Raw genomic sequence first — 23,040 nt, 5'->3', positions numbered from 1 at the left:
ATTAAAAAAACTGCCTTGGCCTATTGATAGGGCAGAACTTAGGTAGGTGGGGAAAACTATATGGAATACTGGGAGAAAGATAGGCGGAGTTTGAGAAGAAACACAATGAATCCGCAGCCAGAGGTAGACGTGCTGAAATTTTGCTTGTAAGCCACGACCTCGTGGTGATATACAAATTGATAGAAATGGGTTAAATTAAGATATAAGAGTTAGCCAATAACAAACTAGAGCTAATGGGTCAAGCAGTGATTTAATGAATACAGTTTCTGTATGATTATTTCAGGGCTGATCGGCCTGGAAAAACAAGTGTTCTCCTTGCAACACTTCATGTTCTAAAACCCCTTTCCCCGTGCTTTCATTTATTGTAAAATCCCAGAGGACTCCAATCATAAATTTAAAAGTCGGTAGTACTCTTTGTATATAACCCATGTACATCCTGTTATCTACTTTGAATTTGAATTCCCCATTGAATAATGCAGTGTAAACTGAAAATAGATATTTGTGGTGGCTTCATTGAGAATGCCCCTATAGTCTTATAAATGCAAATATTTGGTCATCATTGATGGATCTGTTTACGAAGGTTTAGGATAAGTGGCCTTGTGGAAAGTGGTGTGAAACTGATAGTGAGGTTTGATATTTTAATAGATTCACCATTCCCAGTGCTCTATCTCTGCTTTCTACTTGTGAATCAAGATATTGTTAACTGACTTTTTTTTTCTTTTTTGACTCTGCCATCATAAACCATAATGACAATATAATTTCAACTGAATGCTGTCATTTATAAGTTACCTTGGTCATGTTTTTGTCATAGCAGCACAAAAGTAACAAGTAGAACATTAAAAGATTTTATTACATAATAATAGGGAAATATCAGTACATGCAATTATTTTATCAGCACTTGTGTAAATCTGAATGTGCTCATGTGTCTAGGTGCTCAAATGTTTAAATAGTCTTTAATTATTTCATTAATATAGAAAAAGCTTCTGAGACAAAGTATTTTGCAATAATATATGTAATGATAATATAATAAAAGATATAATACGTTTGCCATTTTGTCTTTCCCTACAAAAATCCTGTCAAGCATGATGGAGATAACTGAAAACGATTTCTCCTCTGCATACATACAAAAGAAAAAGAACTAAACACATAAATTTATTGTTAATAATTTCTTCCATGAAACAACTTCTATTTGATGATTTAGCACATAAACTCAAATAAATTTCATTGAAGGATTACATCTAATGAAATTTTCAGATATTCTAAGGATAATTTCTCATTTTAAGGATTAAAATCAACTTGAAATCATGTTTTTGGTCAGCAGTTTTTATAAGCACTAGATGATAGTTATGAACTTGCAGTCACTCAATTTATATGGAGACACAAATCCTCCTTGTCTTTCAATTACATATCCAGTTTCATATGTAACACAGTTGATGGTTCCCCATGGTATAAAAAAGGACAGCCTTAGATAAGACCATTTTTACTCTCTGCTAGAATATCATCAACCTTTTCCAGCATGCCTCATGGTTGCTAGCACCCTCACTCTTCAGATATGGCATGTAAAAATGTATTTTGTAAATGGATCCATGACAAGTTATCGGATTTCTTGCATTTAAGTATTTTAGATTTTAACTTAATGGACCTATTATTATCTTACTGGCCTAATGGTTCTAAGGGAGGCAAACCCTTTCTTTTCCCACACACAAAAAATAGTGATTGCAAAGAAGAAGATGATATTTAAGTAACTCTCCACACCAACTGATGGATCTGGTTGATTCTCAGAATTAGTTTGCTAACTGAAGCACCTTAAAACATAGAACTACACAATAGCAAATGTAGGTAAGTTCTTTCTGCAAAGCTCAAAAATTTGCAAATCAGAGAAAGGAGGCAGATAAAGGAGGCTACCAGAGAGCATATCTGTCAGTTGCTAATCCCAGAGGCTTCTTTAAGACAACCTTGAAACAGTCATGAATATTCATAGAGTCCTTAAATTTGCTAAAAATATTACTTCCAAAAGCTTAACATATGTGACCCAGAAGTGAAAATGAATACCAAAGATTTTAAAAGTCAAGGTGGTTATAGTTTTTGTTTTATTGAAAATTGATTCTTCTCTGAAACAATACATTCCAGTCACAGCTTCATGCTTCCCACTCTTCCCACCTTCCCCCACCACCACTGTCATACACACACACACACACACACACACACACACACACACACCGTATTTCTTCTTCAGAAATGAGTGGGCCTCCCAGAGACTACAGCCAGACAGAACAATAAGGTTCTAGAAGACAAGGTGATGACCCTGATATTGAGGTTAGACAAGACATCCTAAAAGGATGAAATGAGTCTCAAAGACAGGCAAAAAGAGGAAAGACACACCCTTTCTCACTGTTTGAAGTCCCACAAAAACACCAAGCTGGCAACCATAACATACTCAGGGCACCTGGCGCAGACCCATGTATGCCTGGTCCTTGTGGTTTCAGTCTTAGTAAGTTGCAGCGCCTGCAGGGCCTGGATGCTAAGACTGGTGGGGATGGGGGTGCAGGGATTGAGACACGGAGGCTTCTTTTTAGGTGGACGAACAGCAAACTTTATTTTGCCCGGCAACATTTTATACCTCTACTGCTTCTGTGGAGACCCACCGGCCAGAAAGAACACAAACATCCTTGTCAGTTATAGACCACAAGGAAGTTCCCCTGCCGATCAGGGGGAGTGAGGCAAATAGATCACAACAGTAAGTCTGTGTGAGCCCCAACTAATTAATTCTATGGGCCGTGTTCTCCTATGTCCTCAATTTCTTCTGACTTCTCCAGTCTCCTTTTTGTGTGTTTTCTAGTAGCCAAGGGCGTTGATGGAGATATCCAATTTAGACTCTCTTTCCATGATATCTGGTTGTGGGTTTCTAAACCCACTCCCATCTGTTGTTGAAGGAAGCCTCTCTGATGACAATTGAACAGGGAGGGCTCCGATCTACAAGCATAACAGAACATCATTAGGAATCATATCATCCATCCATTCATCCATTCATTAATTCATGTTTATAACAGTCCTGTTTTGTTTTACTCTATGTCTCTGGACTACCCCCTCTCTGGTTGCTAGCCATCTAGACAGTTTTGGCATGGGTTGCTCTTTGTGGAGAGGTCCTCAAGTTAAATGAAACATTGGTGGCCATTCACATTGCCCTAACACATCTTGCAAGGACAGGCTGTAGGTCAAGTGTTTTGTGCTTGAGTTTGTGTCCAGGCTTCTCTTTCCATAACCACAGGCTACCTTCCTGCACCAAAGGGACTAGAATATAGGAGTAAAGGCTTCAGGCCTGAACCACCTTGACCTTTCTGTGTTCAGTGAGCTGTCCCCACCCCCAGGTCTGATGCGAGATTGCCCTCTGTATGTTGTGAATATGATTGGTTAATGAATAAAGAGTCTGCCTTGACCTGTGATAGAATAGAGTAGAGCTAGGTGGAGAAAACTAAACTGAATGTTGGAAGAAGAAGGTGGGGTCAGAGAGAAGCCATGGAGCCTCTGCTGGAGGCAGATGTGCTGAAACCTTGCTGGTAGGCCACGAATCTCATGGCAAAAATTTAAAAAACGTTCTAGATGTAAGAGCTAGCTAGCAATACACTTAAGCAGTGATTTAGATAATATAGTTTCTGTGTGATTATTTAAAGAGTTTGGGTGGCTGGGAAATGAACAAGCAGCTTCCCAACTATATGGGTCAATTTTCAGAGGTTGTTCTTTCTGTCCTAACATTAGGCAAGGCTATTTAGGTCTCTAAATAGGACCTTTCACCAAATAACTCCACCAAATGTAACCCAGTCCTACCACTGGAAGCCTTGCCTGACTGACTACAAACGCTGCCAAGTCAGACTTTGTATCCTCCACTACCCAGAGGTCTCATTAGGGTCACCCTCATAGAGTCCAGGACCTTCCCACTCTCTAGGAATCCACACCACCAGCAAATGTTCCCCAATTCCAGCGCTCTCTCCCAATACTCACTCCCTCTATCCCTCTTCTCCCAACTTGAACTCTTCTGCTCCTGTCCCCATCTGCCCCCAGTCCACCCACAGAATCTAGTTTATTTCCTCTTCCCAGGATGGCCAGAAACTGGACAGAGCACAGATGTCCTTCAGCTGAAGAAAATGTGGTACGTTTTCACAATGTAGTATATTCAGTGGTTTAAAAAAAACACGAAATTTGTAGGCAGATGTATGCACCTAGAAAAAAATCATCCCAAGTGAGGTCAACCATGCAGTCAAATTATAAGTGGATATTAGCTGTCAAGTAGAAATAATTAAGCTACAGTCCTTTCACCTAGCGCGGTTAGGTAAACAGGAGGCTATAGGGGCAGAAAGCATAGATCCAGTTGCAAAGTTACAACAAATCTAAAGGCTTCAAGCAGCACAACTTAATTAATTAATTAATTTGGTTTGAAAATTCTTCAGCAAGATTCTCACATGGTTGGAATCATAAAGTTCCTCAGCTCCTTTTTGGGTTCTGTAAGAGATAGTCCCCTTCATGTTTATTAGGGATGCTGCATATTTAGGAGGTCTTTTTCTATAGGACCCAGAATTCTGTTTTTGAGTTATCATTAGACTCAGTAGGAGGCTACCCTGAGAACGTATCATTCTATTTTTAGGGCTTGTTCCAGGTCTCTACATCTCAGCAGCAGGAAAAGGAGCATCAGATTTTCCCCTGTTCAGCAGTCACTGAAAATATTCAGCCCCTGCTGCTGAGTCTCTCTTGCTGTAGCCATGAGAACTTCTGTGATTAAAGGCTTATGGTTAGGTTAGGCCACTCCAGTCTAAGACAAGTTCTCAACCTCAAGTTCTGGAACCTTAAGTTCACATTTTTACATTGTATTTTTAAGTTACAAGAATGAAGCTGGAAGCATATTTCAAGAGACATTTTTCTCCTACTACCTAATATAATAACTCAAAGATAAAACTAATTCACAGAGAGAAAACAGAGGGAGAAACAAATGAGGAAACAAGTTGTGAAAATTAAATGCAAATCTAGTTGATGTATTACAAGTCAGTAAAACTATAATATTTGGATTGATCGCTCATGGATGAAACTTCTCTAATTTTAAAACGTAGAACTAATTTGATACATTGCAGTTTTTTTTACATTAATATGTGCTGTTTCAGAAATAAGTTGGAATCGCCAGTAATTGAAACAAACTACATTTCTTATAGTAAAACTTTAATGCGAATAAGATTCTTTACATAATTTCAGTAGTTTATTGTTTTTACTTTTCATGTTGTTAAGCTAATGGATGTTTCATTCGCAATTTCTTGCTATTTTTTCTAAATTTCTTGCTAATTTTTCTAAATTTTAATGTCACATGTTTAGTTATTAACATAACACAGTAAAATCAATAAGGTAAGTTATAAAGCTAAAAATTGCCTAAATTTTTATTGGTATAAGGAGATATATGAATGTGAAAGCAATGTACACTTATGGAGAATGAACATTCATAGGGTGTGTAACACATACAAGTGTACACATAACATGAGCATCATGAGCATGTGTACATCGCTGTGAAACGGGAAGTTCTTATTTTTCTATTTGATCCTAACTATGGTGTCTACATTAAAAGAAATAAAAAGCACCTTACCTTAATCTCTTTTTGAAAGATACTTTGAAACTTAACATGCTATCATCTTTATAAATATTACTCTAATTCAGCATAGACTTTTCAAAGAATATTTGATTAAGAATTTTATCTTCATGGATATTTAAAAAGTGAAACCTACAGTCTTATAAACTAATAAAGTCATGAAGTAAAGGGAGGAAGAAAATACAGATTGAAGCTGTTCAATAAAGTATCCAGAATTGAAAACCTATGACTGAATATTCTTGCCTGGGAGATATTTTTAGAATAAGCTAGCTCTTGTAGACCAGGATGGCCTCGAACTCATAGAGATCTGCCTTCCTCTGCCTTCCAAAGCGTGACCATTTTTATCTTGTCTTGTCGTGTTTTGCTTGTTTTTGTTTGATTATTGTCTTTTGGAGGTGCGCTATTTTCTGAAGGGAGAAGACTCCAGAGAGTAGGGAAGTAGGGAGAGACTGGGAGAAGTAGGGGGAGGAGAAACTTTGTCAGGATGTATTTTATGAGAGAAAATTTTATTTTCAATGGTAAAACAAAACCAAAACTAAAAAGTAGCCAAAATAATGTGTGTGTCATGTGTGTGTTTGTGTATGTTGCTTATGTTTGAGTGCTTACAGATGCCAGAAGAAAGCTCTGGATGGCCCAGAGTTGGAGTCACAGGAACCAGTGAGCCACCCTGTGTAAGTGGTAGGAACTAACGCAGTCTCCTAGAGACTGAATCACTCCTCAAGGCTGAGCCATTCACCCTGGCCCAGAGCTTTTTCTTTTACATAAGCACTCCTGGTGGAGCTGTCTGACACAATTAGAATTACTTCAAGAATAAAGCAGCTTTTCTCCTCTTTGCTTTGAGATCTTCCCATGGTGCTTTGTTGTGCTATTTACAGCAAAATGTTTAATATGTATTTTGAAATAAAATACATGCAGACATTCTTTCAATGCAGACATTTCTTAAATCTTGTCGCTAATTGGTTAATTAACTTCCAATTTGGTTGACAAGAGCTAAATGAAGAGGCTCTCGGTGTTCACAAGGACCCTAAGAAACTTCATTTAAAGATTACAGCACAGCCTGTCTCCAAAATAAAATGCAAAGTCCACTGAAGGAGGCCCTCTCTCACTGTCAAGTACATTTGCACCAGCCAACAGGAACTAATTGAGAAATTGTGCTTTCAGGCCCCGGGACCCATACTGGATGTTAGACCTTAAAACACAGTCCCTGTTGCCAAGCGTCCAAGACTTCGGTGTGAGTATTGGTAGTGCTGGCTTCCTTGGGGGTCTCCCTGACTTGGGTGTGGTAGTCACAGCTTTCCTCTCTCCATCTTCCCCTGGCTACCCGCATCATCAATCTGCCAGGTGCAGCCTCCTAGTAAGGTTTTCAGTTTCACTCTGGACAATTAAGTCTGCGCAGAAGGTGGGAAGAGCTGAGGTGAACATTCCTCATTAGCAGCAGCAGCAGCAGCAGCAGTTGTGTGCCATGCTGAAAATAGCCACAGTAAATTATTAGGAACACAAGGGAAAAGGAACGAGCGAGCCTGCATGCTAAAAGCCCTTGAGGTAAGTCATGGAAAGCATATTAAAGGAGAGCATTTCCCTACCCTGAGAGGAACTGCCTGAGCGGCCGGTCCGCACAACCCACCTCCTCACTGCATCAACTGTGTTCTACAACATCAGGGACGAAGTTTTACTCATTAGGCTAATTTTTGTTTTAGGCAGCTATAAGACAACAGAAATTCAATTTTCATCTTGTCCAGGCTTTAAAAAGTATATGTAAGTTAAACAGAAATTCTTGAGCTGTGGACGAGTCACTGTCTTGAGTCAGACTGAAGGAAGCTGATCAGTGAGAGAAACAAGGTGGAGTGCTTGGGGCAGACAAATGGGGTTGCCAGCTTATGCCGGGGGCACTGGAAAGGCAAGGAGAAGGAATCATCTATATTTAAAGATAAGGTCGCCAGGCTTTTCAATTAAATGATGTCACTTCTATGTAAAGTTATTTTAGAAAGATGCTTTATTTTCTACATGGGACAGCACACATCAAGTAATGTAATATTTTAAGTCAATATCAATATTCTAACTAAGTAATCAGCTATCAGTAACGTGGGCAGTCATGCTCTGCTTAGTGATGATGTTACGAGAACAGAGTCCCTACTCCATTTCTCACTGTTTGAACACTAGAGAGGGTCCTGTGAAAGGCTAAATGTGACAGTTCAATTATTCCAAATTGTTTGGACACGCAAGGAGGTGATGAGGCAAATACAGTATGTGGAAGGATGTTATGTGTATGATGACGTAATGATTTTCAGAAAAGATTTTGAAGGAGTCCTCTACCAATAAAAAACATAGTGAAGAAATAGCATAAACCAATTAACTACCTGTTTATTATCTCCCTGCATCTATAAAACCAAGTACACTAATAACCACAAACAAATGAGAAATATATTGCTAAACCCCACCATCATTGCTACGAGATTACCACAAAGTCACTATGTGAAGGAAATATTTGGGCTGTGTACACTTTTGTGTTTATCACCTCATTGACCAGAATATTCTCATAGGATGTAGTACAGGTTTTATTAGAACGCCTAGCATTTTATTGTGCATTTTTGTATCTCTTTGCAAAAGATTATTTAAGTGTGAGCTGAGGGCATGTCTGACATATTAGACACTGTTATTGTCTTTCATATTATTTCCCACTACAATTTCTACTTCTTGTTTCTTAATGTAAAAATCAACACATATAATAAAGTTATAATAGTCATAATATCTCTCTTCTCTCTCCTGTCTCCTCTCCCTCTTTCCCCGCCCTTCTCTCTTTAATACAGGGTCTCAACTATTCTAGACTGGCCTCAAACTCTCTCTGTAGCTGATAATAACCTTGAATAAGTGGTATTCTTGCTTTCATCTTCATATTGTTGAGCTTACAGCCACCTTTCCCCACATTTGATTTATGAGGCACTGGTGACCTAACTCAGAGTTTCATATGTGCTAGGAAACCAGTCCTTTCACTGACCTGCTTCTTATTATAAACATCCTTAAAGGAAACTCATATGTGTTTTCTCATGTAGCAAATATTCTTACAAATACAGAAACATGTTCATGCAAAATTCTCTTCATATGGTGTGGTAGTTTTCTAATATCATGACAAAAAATATTTATGAAACAAACATAAAAAGATATACTTTGAATTAAAATTTCATCAGTTTTGGCTGGCACAAATGGTCAGGCAAAATATTATATCAAGAAGTATGTAAATTTCAGAGTCGCTCACCCCTTCATGACCTATAATCAAAGAGAAAGAAAGGAGTAAATGTCAATGTTTTCTTCAAGGGTACTTCCTCAAAGGCCTAACTTCTTTCTACTTGGATCTACTTTCTAAACATGTCATCATTTCCCAATAGTGCTACACACTGATGAGGAGATGTTAAAAACATAAAAAGGCAGACGTTAAAATATTTCAAGCAAAAAGAATATATAGTTACTTGACAAGGAACTGTTTCTTCTGAATATTAAATATCTTAAGAAGAGCTAAGATTGCACTGATGATGGTGACTGATTTTCTAGCATTGTCATGAATCATCTAGCCCAGCGTTTCAAGCCCCTTAAGAATTACACATTGTAGCAGACATTGTCTGCATTGTCATAGGCCAATTGTTAAGTTTTTTGAGGTGTTTCCTAGCTTCTCTTTTTAAACTTGTGCTTTCCTGACCAGCTCATCTTTTTATGTGATACTGAATGTTAACTTACACAGACCATTAGGAATATTTGGCAAACATAGGAAATTATTTCTTTTCATTATTTCCACTGTGTCAACACCTACTATTAAAAAGATGGAAGGAAAATGAAATAAATTAATATTTCCATCCAAATTTCTTCTGTTCCATTTTATTTTTTTTGCTTTTTCTGGAATAACTTCATTTTATTTCTCTCCAATATTTAAACACAAAACATGTTATTTCTATTTCACTGACTTTTTGGCATGAGTTTTTTTGAATCACACAATTGACACCCTATTTCTTTTTTTTGTCTTTAATCTAGTTTTCACAGTCTACTTATACCTTTAAGTTTTAGTTAAACATTTTACTTTGTTAAATATATAAAGTGATAGATATGCAAAGCAATAATACAAAATAGAGACTACTGGACTATAGAAGAAAAATTAAATTCTAATTAAATTGCATTACTTACAACCTGGAGCACATGTCAGGCAGTTTAGTTTAGCCCTTAGAGGCCTAGAGCTTTAGAGCCTTAGAGCTCCATTTTCTCTCCTAAAAAGAGGAATGGAAAGATAGTTGCTGTCTGCAGTAACCTTTATTTTCTCTATGTGATGAGGTATTGCATCAGATAGTGTTAATATTTACCACACATGATAGCTCCTCAAAAGGTGATGCTGGAATTGGACAATTTTGTGCAGACTGTCACTTGCCACAAGAGGTTACCATAATTGCATCTACTGTGATGAAGAAATTTTCAAACAGGAGAGCAGATAAAACCACTGCTTTATTTGCTATACACATAAAACTCACATATGAATAAATCGGGCTAGCAAGAATCCTGAGTTATAGCAAGTTTCCCAAGCTTACTCATAATAAGCCAGAATGGACTGGAATGTGACCTGAGAGGAAATTCTCACTCAGATAGCTTTGCAGTGTGTCCTGAGTCAGTGTGAGCTGTAATTCCTTTCATAGTAAGGAAAAGGGAGGGTTTGGTACCAGAAGGAGTTTTCAAAGTGCAGAGCATTGCTGACACTGTGTACATGAAAGGCTTCCTAAGATAATGTGCACTGTGAATGACTGTCATTTTCTTCCTATTCCCTGGAAGGATAGTACTTCTTCCTTGTTCCTGTAACAATGAAGATAATCCAACATCTGTGATGAATAAACCTTTTATACCAATGGCTACCCTAAAACAAAATCACATGGGAAACATGGAGGAATCCTAGATGACTTTCTCCTTTTTCTTCTTCTGAGATTCAAGTTGTTCACGAGGATGCTCTTGAACTAAGTGCACTCTTGCGAACTGCAACCTGGGGACTGTGGTGGATGCATTTTACGCACCCAGTACTAGAGAATCCAAAATTCCCAAGAAAGAGAACTCTTCAGGTCTCTCTTATTTTTCAAATGTTTCTTTTGTCAAACTTGATGCTGGTGATTATTTCCGTCTCCCAATCCCAAATCTAGACTAGGTGTGATTCTAACCCTACCTCTTGTACATAGCATCAGCATATTGTCTTTCATTTTAGGAAATTCGTGATTTAAGTTTAACCATTTCTACCTATATGTTTTCTGAAAAGTCACACTTTTGTTGATTATTTTCTTTTACAAGATAAATAAGGTGGGATTTCTGTCCCTATACAGACAACGGGAAACTCAAGTGTGTATCTTCTCCTTTGAACTTTCCTTCCGTTTATTCTGGGAGAACTTGGCCTGCTTGCTTATCTTGGGCTGTTTTCTCCATTTTCTGCTGCCTCTTTACTTCACCATTCCAACTGAAAATCTAGACTGACGAGAAAGATTCCTTGTGATAGCCCCAGGGTGTTGGCAGCACAGGTGTAAATCTGTACTGTATCTCCTCCCCTTCCCTCTGTTCTTCCTGCTGCTACCCACTTTTTAAATGAACTTGCCTATGGAACTGCAACATTAGCTGAGATTTCCACCAGGCATGACCAGAGGAAGAGCAGGTGATGTCTGGAGATGAGACAAGGGAATTGCAAAGATGAACGACCTGGTCCATGGAAAAAAGGATTGAATCTTACAAAGTGTGTCAAAATACTTTCATTATGATCCCTGTAGAAGAGCAATAGGAGCTGCATTAATATGGTGAGAAGTTATCATGTATTACCAACTTATCTAGTACTATTTTAAGTTCCTACACAGGTTTCATGGATTTTATATAATTAAAGGTAGACATCATCACAAGCTTATATTTGAGTAAACTCACCAAAAATATAAATACTAGTATATGATTTGGACATAAGATAAATCCAAGGGATAATGAAATCACAGGACTTGTATGGGGTTTTTTTTCTGAGCATAAAAAATCCAATAAATAGACTGAAAAATTAAGAAAAATTATATATATATATATATATATATATATATATATGAATTGAGAAGTCTGTGAAGACATAAATTTCCAATACTGGTAGGTTATGTGAAGACATTTGATAGTAGGAGAGATCAAATATATAAATCATTGAGATAGTATCAACAATAATCCTAAAGTATGTTATCTAAAAGAAATATGTTGATAAAGTATTATAGTTGTATTGCTTTGAATATATATATTCAAAATTATAAAACATTGCCAACTCTTAATATAAAGAGTTGGCAATGTTTTATAATTTTACATTCATGGCTTGGTATGCAAGCCCTTTGTTTGATTTCAAACACTGAAAAATATTGACAATTGCATATACACTAAGTATGGTGGATGTGATTTAAAGAGTTAATTTACAACCTAGAGACATAGATTAGCAAATAAAAACTCTAATAACAATGTGTTCAGAAACTTCATTTTATAATATCAGTCACAGGAATCCAAGGGACTCCCCAAACAGTTATGGATATTGCCATTGCTCCTGGTTGCCTCCCCAAAAACTGAAGGTTAGTGTCTATTGCTAAAATCACAGAACTTCATCGCAGATACAGAACTCAGAGAAATTGTGCTGGATCTGACCTGAAAGCCTTTACACTAAGGACTAATTTTCATAATACCAGAAAATGCCATCCAAACTCCCAAGAGTGTGAGAAAATCGATAGTCCTATCCAGCTTTTGTGAACCACAACTCGATCAGAGTTGCAAGATATCCATAAGGTGTATTATCGGCTCTCATATCTTGGTGGTAACTAAAACTTTCTAATTGGATGATGCCTGCTCAACAAAAGAGAAGTCAAACCTGGTACTGGAAACATTGCAAAATAGTCATGGCTAGTGAGGTTATGACTCTTAGCCAAGAGCTATTACCGCTTTCCAGAACCCGCATACTTCCCAACTGCATTCCAAATACACATCCTCACCATAACATAGAAGAGTGGTTCTCTCTCTTCATCACAGGAGACTGTCTTTTCAGTAGGTGGAGATCATTAAAGAAAACCACATCTGGTGAAAATACAGAGACAGGTGCATGTGTAGTGTCAATCCCAATTAATACATTTTCATCACACCTAAGGCTCTCAGGAAACACCATAGGAGACAGGGCAGAGAAACTCCAAGAGCAGGAAGACCAGGACATTTGCAATGAAGAGTAACTTCTTGAAAGAGCAGAGAAGCTATAGCCATGAAGCTTGAATAATATGGCTGAAAACAGGGCATGTCAATGGGGAATAAGGAAATATCATGGGGGCCCCACCCACAGACAGAGCAGTATATGCATTCAATGACTGCTGATAAAGGCAGAATTCGTCTTCCTTAGGATGAGACCCTTCAAATGGTTATACAATACAAGGTTTACACTTCTAAATTATACTTGCAAGTGGCATTAAACTCACTCATCAAGCTATATTTATACATATGTGCATACTGATAATAATTAAAGAATGAGAGGCCATGGATGGGGGTACACGTGAAAGGGGTTTGGAGGGGAGAAAGAGAAGAAACAATGTAATTATATTTTAATTAATACATTTTTAAATAACACAGTAGTTAATTGACCTTGGAATGAAAGGCATATTTCTTCATAATGAATATTTACTTTTAAGCTACTTGTGTTACACAGATGGATGGGATTGGAAAACCCCTAAAAAAAAAATTCAGCCTTAGGCATCCAGACAGTTAATGCTAAACCTTTTAGGAAATCTTCAAAAGCTTGTTGTTAGTACCTTAAAAATATCTACATAAGGCTTTGTGAACTTTTGTTTCTTTGTTTTCTGGTTATTTTGTTTTTCCAAACAGGGTTTCCTTGTGTACCCCTGCTGTGCTGTCCCAGAACTCACTCTGTAGACCAGGCTGTCCTCTAACTCATGGATATCTATCTGCCTCTTCCACAGTGCTGGGATTAAAGACATGCACCAACACCACCTGTCCAAACTTGGTGAACTTGCCTTTCATATCCAACAGTGTGCAAATGCATCATTTGCTTTCTGCCCTACTCAGTTGTCATGGATGGAACTGAGGAATAATTATGCTGAAATTTCTTTGTATTTACCCAAACAATTTAGTAATCTTAATAATGATTAGAATTGTAATGATTTCATTTCTAAAACGGCATGATTTCTAACTTCAGTAGAAACTTAAGGACTAGATGTAATAATGCTGACTAGGCATTTTATTGAATTCTGTACACTATTGTCACCGTTTTTCTGCTTCAAACACAAACTAAAACAATATCCCAATGAAATTGTGGCTTTGGTTCTATTTCAAAGGTAGATTCAGAATTCTCATTATGAATCATAATGAACAGAGTTGAATAGCTGCAAGCGTAGATATGAATAACTTTTTCCAAGAGAATACTATGAACAACTAATTTTGGTGAAAGCTCATCACATTTGATTGTACTGATGTAATTGTATTTAATTATAGAGAATGTTTAACAATTATTGTTATTTGCCTTATGGTATATATTTAATAAGCAAAGACTAAAAGAGAAAATTTAATTGCCCAAAGAAGGCACTTCTTATGTTATTCATGTTACAAAGGGTTTAAGCTGATTTAAATATGGTACCTCAATTGGATATCAGGCCTAAGGTCCTGTTCCCAGAAGGAAGAAAAATATGGGCTGCTTGCCACTTTTAACAAGTAAGAATGATGTTTAGGAAATAAAATTATGTTAAAAGCTAGAGAGGCAACTCATTGTCAGATGTGAGTGTTTGTGTTTTCCACAAGCTGGATTTCCACTACATAAGCATTAGTTTTAGTGAAATGAAAAATTGACCATAAAATCAGTGGTATTTAAGAGCTAGAATAGTAGATACAACCATCTTATTTAGAGTAGTCACAGAAAAGAAAACAATATTCTTTAGAAAGAGAAACTTTGTGCATAAATTTATTAAAAGGTTGTTATCCATTGAAATTGAACACAGATAAGAAGCCATTTAATACAGGGTTGAATTCATGTGGATGATTTTATCTATAAAGAAAATCATGAAGTAATTTATTTCTCTTTAATTTGGATGTAGAATACCCTTATTTTTTCCATTCTGCTACCTGGTGGTACAATTTAATATTTCTTATCTGTAGATAAAACTTCAAAAATCTCTATCAACCCCATGTGAACATTTTAAAACCATGACAAATACTACTGGACAACACATCTGTAAAAAAGCCAAATCTTGCAGAGAGCAGTCAGTATTAAGAATTTCAAGGGGGAGATTCTTCTGAATTGACTTACAAACAGTAAGCGAAGGAACAGTGCACAGCTTCACAAATTCCTCCAGCTGAAGTGTCTACAAAACTGCGAACAAGCATTTCATCTGAAGTCTGAGATTATATCTGTTCTTCAACTTCTCTGTCACTGATACAAGCAGCAGCAGCTACATGCTATAAAACAAAAGCTTACAGGGTGTACGTGTCCCAACTCGCTGAGTTGACCAAACTAAACATTATCTGCAGATGATGACTTCATTTCCCTTTGGGGGAAAGTATTGACACAAATTGTCTTCTTAAATCTCAAATCTTTTCTGGGACACCGTTTATTAGCCCATTCCGTAGCATCTTACAGAATGTGGATTCTGGTGTCCTGACCAGGACTCAAGCATGATTCATCCTCACATCACACAGTGGTTAAGATCTGGTTTCTCCAGGTGGTTCTCAAAATTCAGAATGCCTCAGAATAACCGGAAAGCCTGTTCACCTACACATTTCCAAACACTGTGGTTCCATACTCAGAAGAAATAAAATGTGGTTCAAGAACGGGTTACTAACAGTTGTCTGGTAAGGCTGGTTCAGGAAATAAATTGCAGCCATTGTTCTAACTTCTCGTGGTTTCTGACAGATTGCATAGTAATGTGTCTTGCCTTTCTCAGTTTTGCTTATATTATTCTCTCTGCTTAGAAAATAACCCTGTGTCTCCCATATATCTAATTTTGTGTGTTTTACAATAGAAAAGTGGAGAAAAAATTGACAAAATGCCCAGCCTTTCAAACTCATTAGAGGCATTTCTTGCATACTTTAATGGAATATTGCACATTTCTATAATTAATGCATATGACACGAAGCTCTAAAATCACTTGTCATGTAATACTTCTAAAGGCTCTGAATTATTAAAGTACAAGAGCCATGTATATTTACTATTGTTGTTATTGTATTATTCTAGTGCTACAATGACATAATTGAGTCTTTACTAAAGGGGTGTTATTTAGATCATCTTTTTATGGAGAAAGAGTGTCCAAAATTGGGTAGACTAATTAATTTAGCTTCAAATCTTTTTTCTTGTACACCATTTGTAGACTTTCTCAGTAGCACCATGTAGAACATGGGACCTAGCTGAGGCTAAACTCAAGCTGATTCTTCCCTACATCTCATGGTGTATAAGGCCTAGTTTCTCTCTCCATGTCTGGATCACATTATGGTGGATAGCATTAGAGTAACACCATGTTTATGTGAGAGAGAAATACTGCATTATGAGAAAGAAAATTCTGAATGAAAGAGAGAGGGAGAGAGAGATATGGTGGGCTGGGGACTATAGGACAACATTCCTATAGGTTCCATCTCTCAAAGGTAAGGGCACCACCTTACCACTTAACATCATCCGCTAAAGATCAAGCTAATAATGCTGGAAATCTTGAGTGGTACACACCAACATTAGAAGAACCATGAACATTACCAAAATGAGTTTAAAAATCCTGACTTGTTTGAGATCATCTCTATGTCTTTTATACATAAACTTTTCAATGATCAGTTACAATGCATACAGTAAAACAACAATAAGTAAATAACATTCCAAATAAACTCAGAATGACATGGATGGTAGAGATGAACCATATTGAGGTATCAAATGAACACAGACTCAGTTTTATCAGAGAGATCTAGAGAAAAGCTCATTGGAAAGTACATTACTTAAGACTATGCCTTAATGAGCTGAAGACAATTGCTTTGTGTAGGACTTTGTATAAGCACCATTTTCTGACTCAGTTCTGAAAGATACCTGTTTATCTTGAGAATGTAAGCGCTATAAAACACATATAAATAATCATAAAGCACCTTTGCTTTGCTTCATGTCTTATTCAAATGGCTTTATACTGTTGTAGTTTAATAACCTCCAAATACTCTTTGAACCAGTAAACATGAATTCTTTATATACCACTTTTCTCTAATCTAGATTAATACTAGGTGTTATGACATTTCTGATATGTTAAATTTACTACAAATCTATTTCTGAAATTATTGAGAAATCACAGTCTTCCACTGTTTATTTTTTAAAGTTCATTTTCATCACTCTACAGTGGGAGCTGGAGGGAAATGCAAAATGCAGTTTTCAATTTAGTAAATTTCTCTAAGGGAAAAATGAAAACTTATGTAAAAAAAACAAAAATAGGAAGAAAGATCAGGAAGTTAAAAGCGTAAGGACTAAGTAAGATTGGTTACTTGTAACTTTAGTTTCAATAATAACAAGACAAATAAAAGACAGAAATAAGTAAATCTTTTTTACTAAATATTTTAGCAGTATCAGATTCAAAAATACTACCCCATCTCTCTGGGAACTAGACTGCAAGACTGTGCTTTTATCAGACATAACTAGGGCTCACAAGAAAGCAATATGATGATCAATAAGACTTTTCGGACCATACACACTTTATAATGATACACAGGAAACCCTAGGGCAAAATAATGATTTTTGTGTGATGGGTCCAGGCCCTGCAGCATATCTTTTATAAATTAGATCCTAGTGGCTGTTATTTAGATGGCAGTATATATGCATAATCCAGGATGTGCACCAGAGTGTGTGATTTTAATACATTAGCAGGGCTGGGGAAACCACCGTGAGACCACGGAGCAGCATAGAATCTATATACACTGAACGCTGAAGAATTTACATACACTGAACACTGTTTCTGTGTCAGAGAGCTGGAAATGTATCCTTCATTGCCTCCGAAGGCTCCAGGCTCATAGGCACACAGTTGAGGACTTATTATTAAATGACCACCATCTTGTCGTCTCCATGACAGCTCCTCCTTCCCAGTGCTTTTCTCAAAGCTGAGAAAACAGATGCTGAGGATTAAAGGTTCTGTGTACGTGTGTGTTTCCATGCACGGAAGTTTGTAATCCTATGAATAAGCATAAATGTGCCTCTGTGCATGCACTTGTATCCATGCATATGCATTTGTACAGACGTATGTGTGAGCAAATGTGTGTATGTATACATGTGTGCAAGTTTGTATATACACACATGTGAGCATGTACATGGTCACCTGTATGCATGTCTCTGTATCTCTGTTCATGCACTTGAATATGTGTGTATGTGAACATAGGTGTGCGTATGTGTGTATGCATGTGTGTGTGCACACATGCCTATGTGTTGGGGGTAATTTGGCAAAATTGTGAGGAATACACAAAGAGGGATAAAAATGTCATGACAGGAAAAAATGAAGATCATTTCTGTGTCTTTAGAGAAGGGGACTCTCTTTGCATTTCATCACTAAAATGTCACCTTATAACTGTGTTAAGCTAAGTTCCATCTTTACAAAGAAATCTACCAATTTTAATCAGCCGCTAGCATATGCCTTTAATATTCCACCCTATGATTTGAAACTAGCCTCAATGCATTCAGCTAGAATTAATCAAGGGAGATGGAAGGAAAAAGCATGTTTAAAGGGATTAAATTCTTGTAACTGCAAAAGAACATTATGACTGAAAATGTCAAGGAAAGGATTGGAGTATTTTAAATTTGTCATATTGGGACCTGCTGTTTCTAATCTTCTGCATCATTTTATGTGCATGCTATATGCTATTTTTTCTTAGTATAAAGCCTATATTTTTTCTATCAGCATGCTCCTAGAAAGCTTTATGTTAAAATGCAAAGGGCCTTATTGTTTTTGGGTAACAGTGACTTATAATTTTTGAATGAAATTTCATGTTTTTCATGGATTGTAGTACAGTCATATGAACAAGAAAAAAGCATTTAGTGGTAAAGAGACTGAGGATGGTTATACAACCGTCCCCATAAGACTTTTCCCTTTATGCCATAATTATTCAGAGGTCAAAATCTTATAATTCTGTTCACCCTCTGAGAGCCTGTCTTCCTTCCCATGTGTGATGAATTTATCCCAATGCCATTTCCAGGAAGAGACAGACAGATTGATGACACCTTCACTCCTTACCTTCAATTCAGGAACTGGTCCAAGAGACCCACCACCCCATTAATGACGAAGGCTCAGGGTCATCCTTTAAAAGCTAAAGCCAAGCTCCATATTATTTTATGTCTTCCCTTAAGGTCAAAAATTTGACTCCTTTCTATCTCCATTTACTGCTGCATCCAGCAAAAATTGTCTGCTCTGCTGATTGACAAGAGATGAGGACATAAGATAAATGGTCAGTTGTGACTTTCTGTAATACTTTTCCTTCTTGTTCTGCACTAACTCTTCACACTTTTAGCACCTCCACCATACCAGCTTGTCCTATCTTTCTCCCATGATTCTGTACAGTTTCAATTTAGTTATAAATCCAGTTATACTGTGCTCAAACTTAGCATGGCCAAATCTTGAATAGCGTTATTTATTATGGATAACCATTGAAAGTCTGGACCATTTTTTAAAATCAGATAGAAATATATTTAAGCACACATAATGAAAAATAACCATGAGGACAAACATATGGAAACTAACCTGTGCCTTTAAAACACTGCTATCCCCACTTAGAAACTAAATAAATATGCTGAAAATATAATATACCAGTAAGAGATTGAAGTAAGAATGTAAGCATCTAGAAATGAATGCAAACAGATGCAAACAATTGAGTACTGAAAGTGGCTTGGCACATCCATTATCCAGAGGAAAGAAAGTCTCAGGTCACACTGTTAGTGAGAGGATCCAGGATGCCAACAGTAAGAATCATACTAGGGAACTGAGTGTACATAGTGATAAGTTCAGAGATGTGGAAAGTCAAGCAAGAGACTCACTGAGATACTGGAAAGGAATTCAGATGATGTATAGGAAAATCTCAAGAGAAAATCAATTGTACTTCTGTATGGACAGTATATGTTGAGTTTGGGTGAAAGAAGAGAATATTCAATCAAAGGACAAATGTTATCTTTGTCAGTAGAGGCCTGGATACATGACTTCTAATCAAGACTGTGACTCGGTCTTAGCAGTACTCTATGTGGGTCAAGGAGAAATCATTGTGAGACTGAGAGATGGCTCTACAGTTCAGAACACCGGCTTGCTTGCAAATGACCTTGTTTCAGTTACAGAAGTCATATGGAAGCTCTTCATAATTCCTGTTCTAGGGGTTCATCAGCTCTCTGCCACCACCCTGGAGTACTACACACATGTGGCACACATGTATAAGGTTAGGTGAGAACTTATGAATTTCCCCAACCATGCTGGGATATTGGCCAGTGTTGTCATCATTCAGGTATTCTTTTTGTAGTCATACTGTTGAAATTTCATGAATACAGCTTCCCTGTGATGGCTGTACAGTGCTTTATAGCAAGAGACATCCTGATATATGGCTTTTCAAATCTTTCAGACCCTTCTTCCATAATTTTCCATGGCAAGCATGCAAGTATTTTTAATATATGTTTAACTATGAATTTTAAAGAGGGGGAAATGCTAAAAAAATGCAGTCTAAGCCGGAAAATAAGATAAGTAAGATCAAAAACACCAATAATAGCTTATGCTGGAGAGGATGTGAAACAAGGGAAACACTCCTCCATTGCTGGTGGGAGTACAAACTTATACAGCCACTTTGGGAATCAGTATGGAGGTTTCTCAGAAAGCTAGGAATCAACGTACCTCAAGACCCAGCAATATCACTCTTGGGTATGTACTCAAAGAATGCACATTCATACCACAAAGACATTTGCTCAACTGTGTTCATAGCAGCATATTCATAACAGTCAGAACCTGAAAACAGCCTAGAAACCCCTCAGCTGAAGATTAGATAAAGAAATTGTGGTACATTTACAGAATGGAGTACTACTCAGTGGTAAAAACATTAATGATATCTTGAAATTTGCATGCAAATGGATGGAACTAGAAAAATTATCCTGAGTGAGATAACTCAAACTCAGAGAGACAAACATGGTATGTACTCACTCATAAGTAGATACTAGACATAAAGCAAAAGGTAATCAGTCTATAGTCCTTGATCCCAGACAAACTAGGTAATGAGGAGAATCCTAAGAGAGACATACATGGATACCCCTGAAGCTGGAGAGAAGGGTGGGTGAGAGATAAGGGGAAGGGGGAGAACTTGAGGGAATGGGATGCTCAAGAAGAGAAAGGACAGTGACGGAGAGAAAAGAAACAGATATCTTGATTGAGGGAGCCATTAAAGGGCTAGTTAAAAACAACACGAGGAAAATTCCCAGGAATCCTCAAGGAAGACCCCAGCTAAGACTCTAAACAGCAATGGAGAGGACGGATAAACTGGCCTTCCCCTTCCCTCAGACTGATGACTGCCTTAATTGTCATCATAGAACCTTCAACCAGCCACTCATGGAAGCTGTTATAAAGATCTACATCCAAACACCGGGCCAAGCTACCTGAGACCAGCCCAAGAGTGGGGAGAATGATAATATGTGCAAAGGGGTCAAGACCATGAGGGTGATACCCACAGAAACAGCTGACCTGAACTAGGGAGAGCTCCCAGACTCTGGACTGATTGGGGACAAACTTGCATAGGACCAAATTACACCCGCTGAATATTAGGGACAGTTGCTAGGCTTGGATATGGGGCCAGGATTTATCTCTAAAGCTTAAACTGGCATCTAGGAGCACATTCTCTTTGGAGGAATACTTTGCTCAGCCTAAATATAGTGGGGAGGGCCTTGATCTTATCTTGAAATGAAGTGTCAGAATTTGCCAACACACATGACAAGCCTTACCCTTTCTGAGGAGTGGATGGAGAAGTGGAGTTGGGGAAAGGTAGAGGAAGAGGGAGGAGGGGAGAAAATGGAAATGGGAATAACAGTACAAAATGAGAAAAGATTGTTTTATAAAAAAAAAATTCTTAATAAAAAGTAGAAATTCAGAGTTCTGCCTATTAGGAAAGGTTTCTCTAGGTGAGTGAAATGTAGGTTACCTTAATAAGAAACATGAACCTTTAATGTAGATGAGAAGCTAGGAGTGCCAACAACACTTGCAGTAGGCATCTGTTGGTTTTGTGATGTCCAATATCTGAGAGTCCTCGTGACTGTAGAAACATGACAGTTTATGAAACTAATCACATATCTAATTTTTCAAACAGATTTCATCATGTTTTAAGATGGCAAGTTTGTTTTGGGCTACATCCATAGTTATCATTGGCTTCATATACCCTGTAAGCTACAGAGAGAGCATGTCTGCTAGATAGAAATCCATCTCACCTGTAAATGTACTTTTTTGTTGTTGTTCTGTTTTCTTGAGACAGGATCTCTGTAGCTTTGGAGCCTCTCCTGGAAGTAACTCTTGTAAACCAGGATGGCCTCAAACTCACAAAGATCTGCCTGCCTCTGCCTCCCAAGTGCTGGGTTTAAAGGTTTGCGCCACCACTGCCCGGTTGTAAATGTACTGTTTAAGTTGTGGCTTATACGGTAGCATTTCACAAGGAAGAGGGCTTTATTAAATAGTGTTTGGTACTCTAGAGTTTTCAAACCTGCCTACCGCATGAAAAGTCCTACATCCATTGGAATATTAGGAATGGATGCTGTACATTCTTGAGTATTACTTTACAGAACAATGGGATGTTCTGAGAAGTTGTATGATTGTAGGATGAACTAATATGGCTCTTGAAACTTAAATAAGGCACTTAAAAGGGAAACATAAAACTCTGAACATTACAATAAGCTTTCTTTAATAAGTGATCTTTATGCTTTGCATATTAATAAAATAATATTTGAGTTGTTTTAATCATTTTTAAAGTACAAACAATGATCACAGTCATAGCAGAGGGACTTGATAAAGAGGTTAGACTGTATTTATTGAGAGGACTTCATAACTTCCTAGTCCAATAAGACATCACCTGTGATCTTGGTAGATTTTGTCACCTTTATCAAACTTGTGGACAAATTCCTTGGAGGTAAAAAAAATAGATTAGATCAGTTACTTGTACCATAGTCAATAAAAATTGGCTACTCACCTGAAAATTTTAATTTTTGGCATTTCTTTCGACATCATGCACTCATAATCACTTCCATTAGCATTTATATTTATTCAACAAAGCAGAGTTATTCCAATCCATACTTCCTGATCTACCAGCTCCTCACAGAATTCACTAACAATCAAATCACACCAGAATAAAGAGTAGTTCACTTTTTAAAACATTTCATGTTCCACTAATAATATGAGTTTTATATGCAG

Source organism: Myodes glareolus, chromosome 17 (assembly GCF_982192425.1).
Source record: "Myodes glareolus chromosome 17, mMyoGla1.1, whole genome shotgun sequence".
Taxonomy (NCBI): Eukaryota; Metazoa; Chordata; class Mammalia; order Rodentia; family Cricetidae; genus Myodes; species Myodes glareolus.
Note: the sequence above shows the minus strand (reverse complement) of the source record.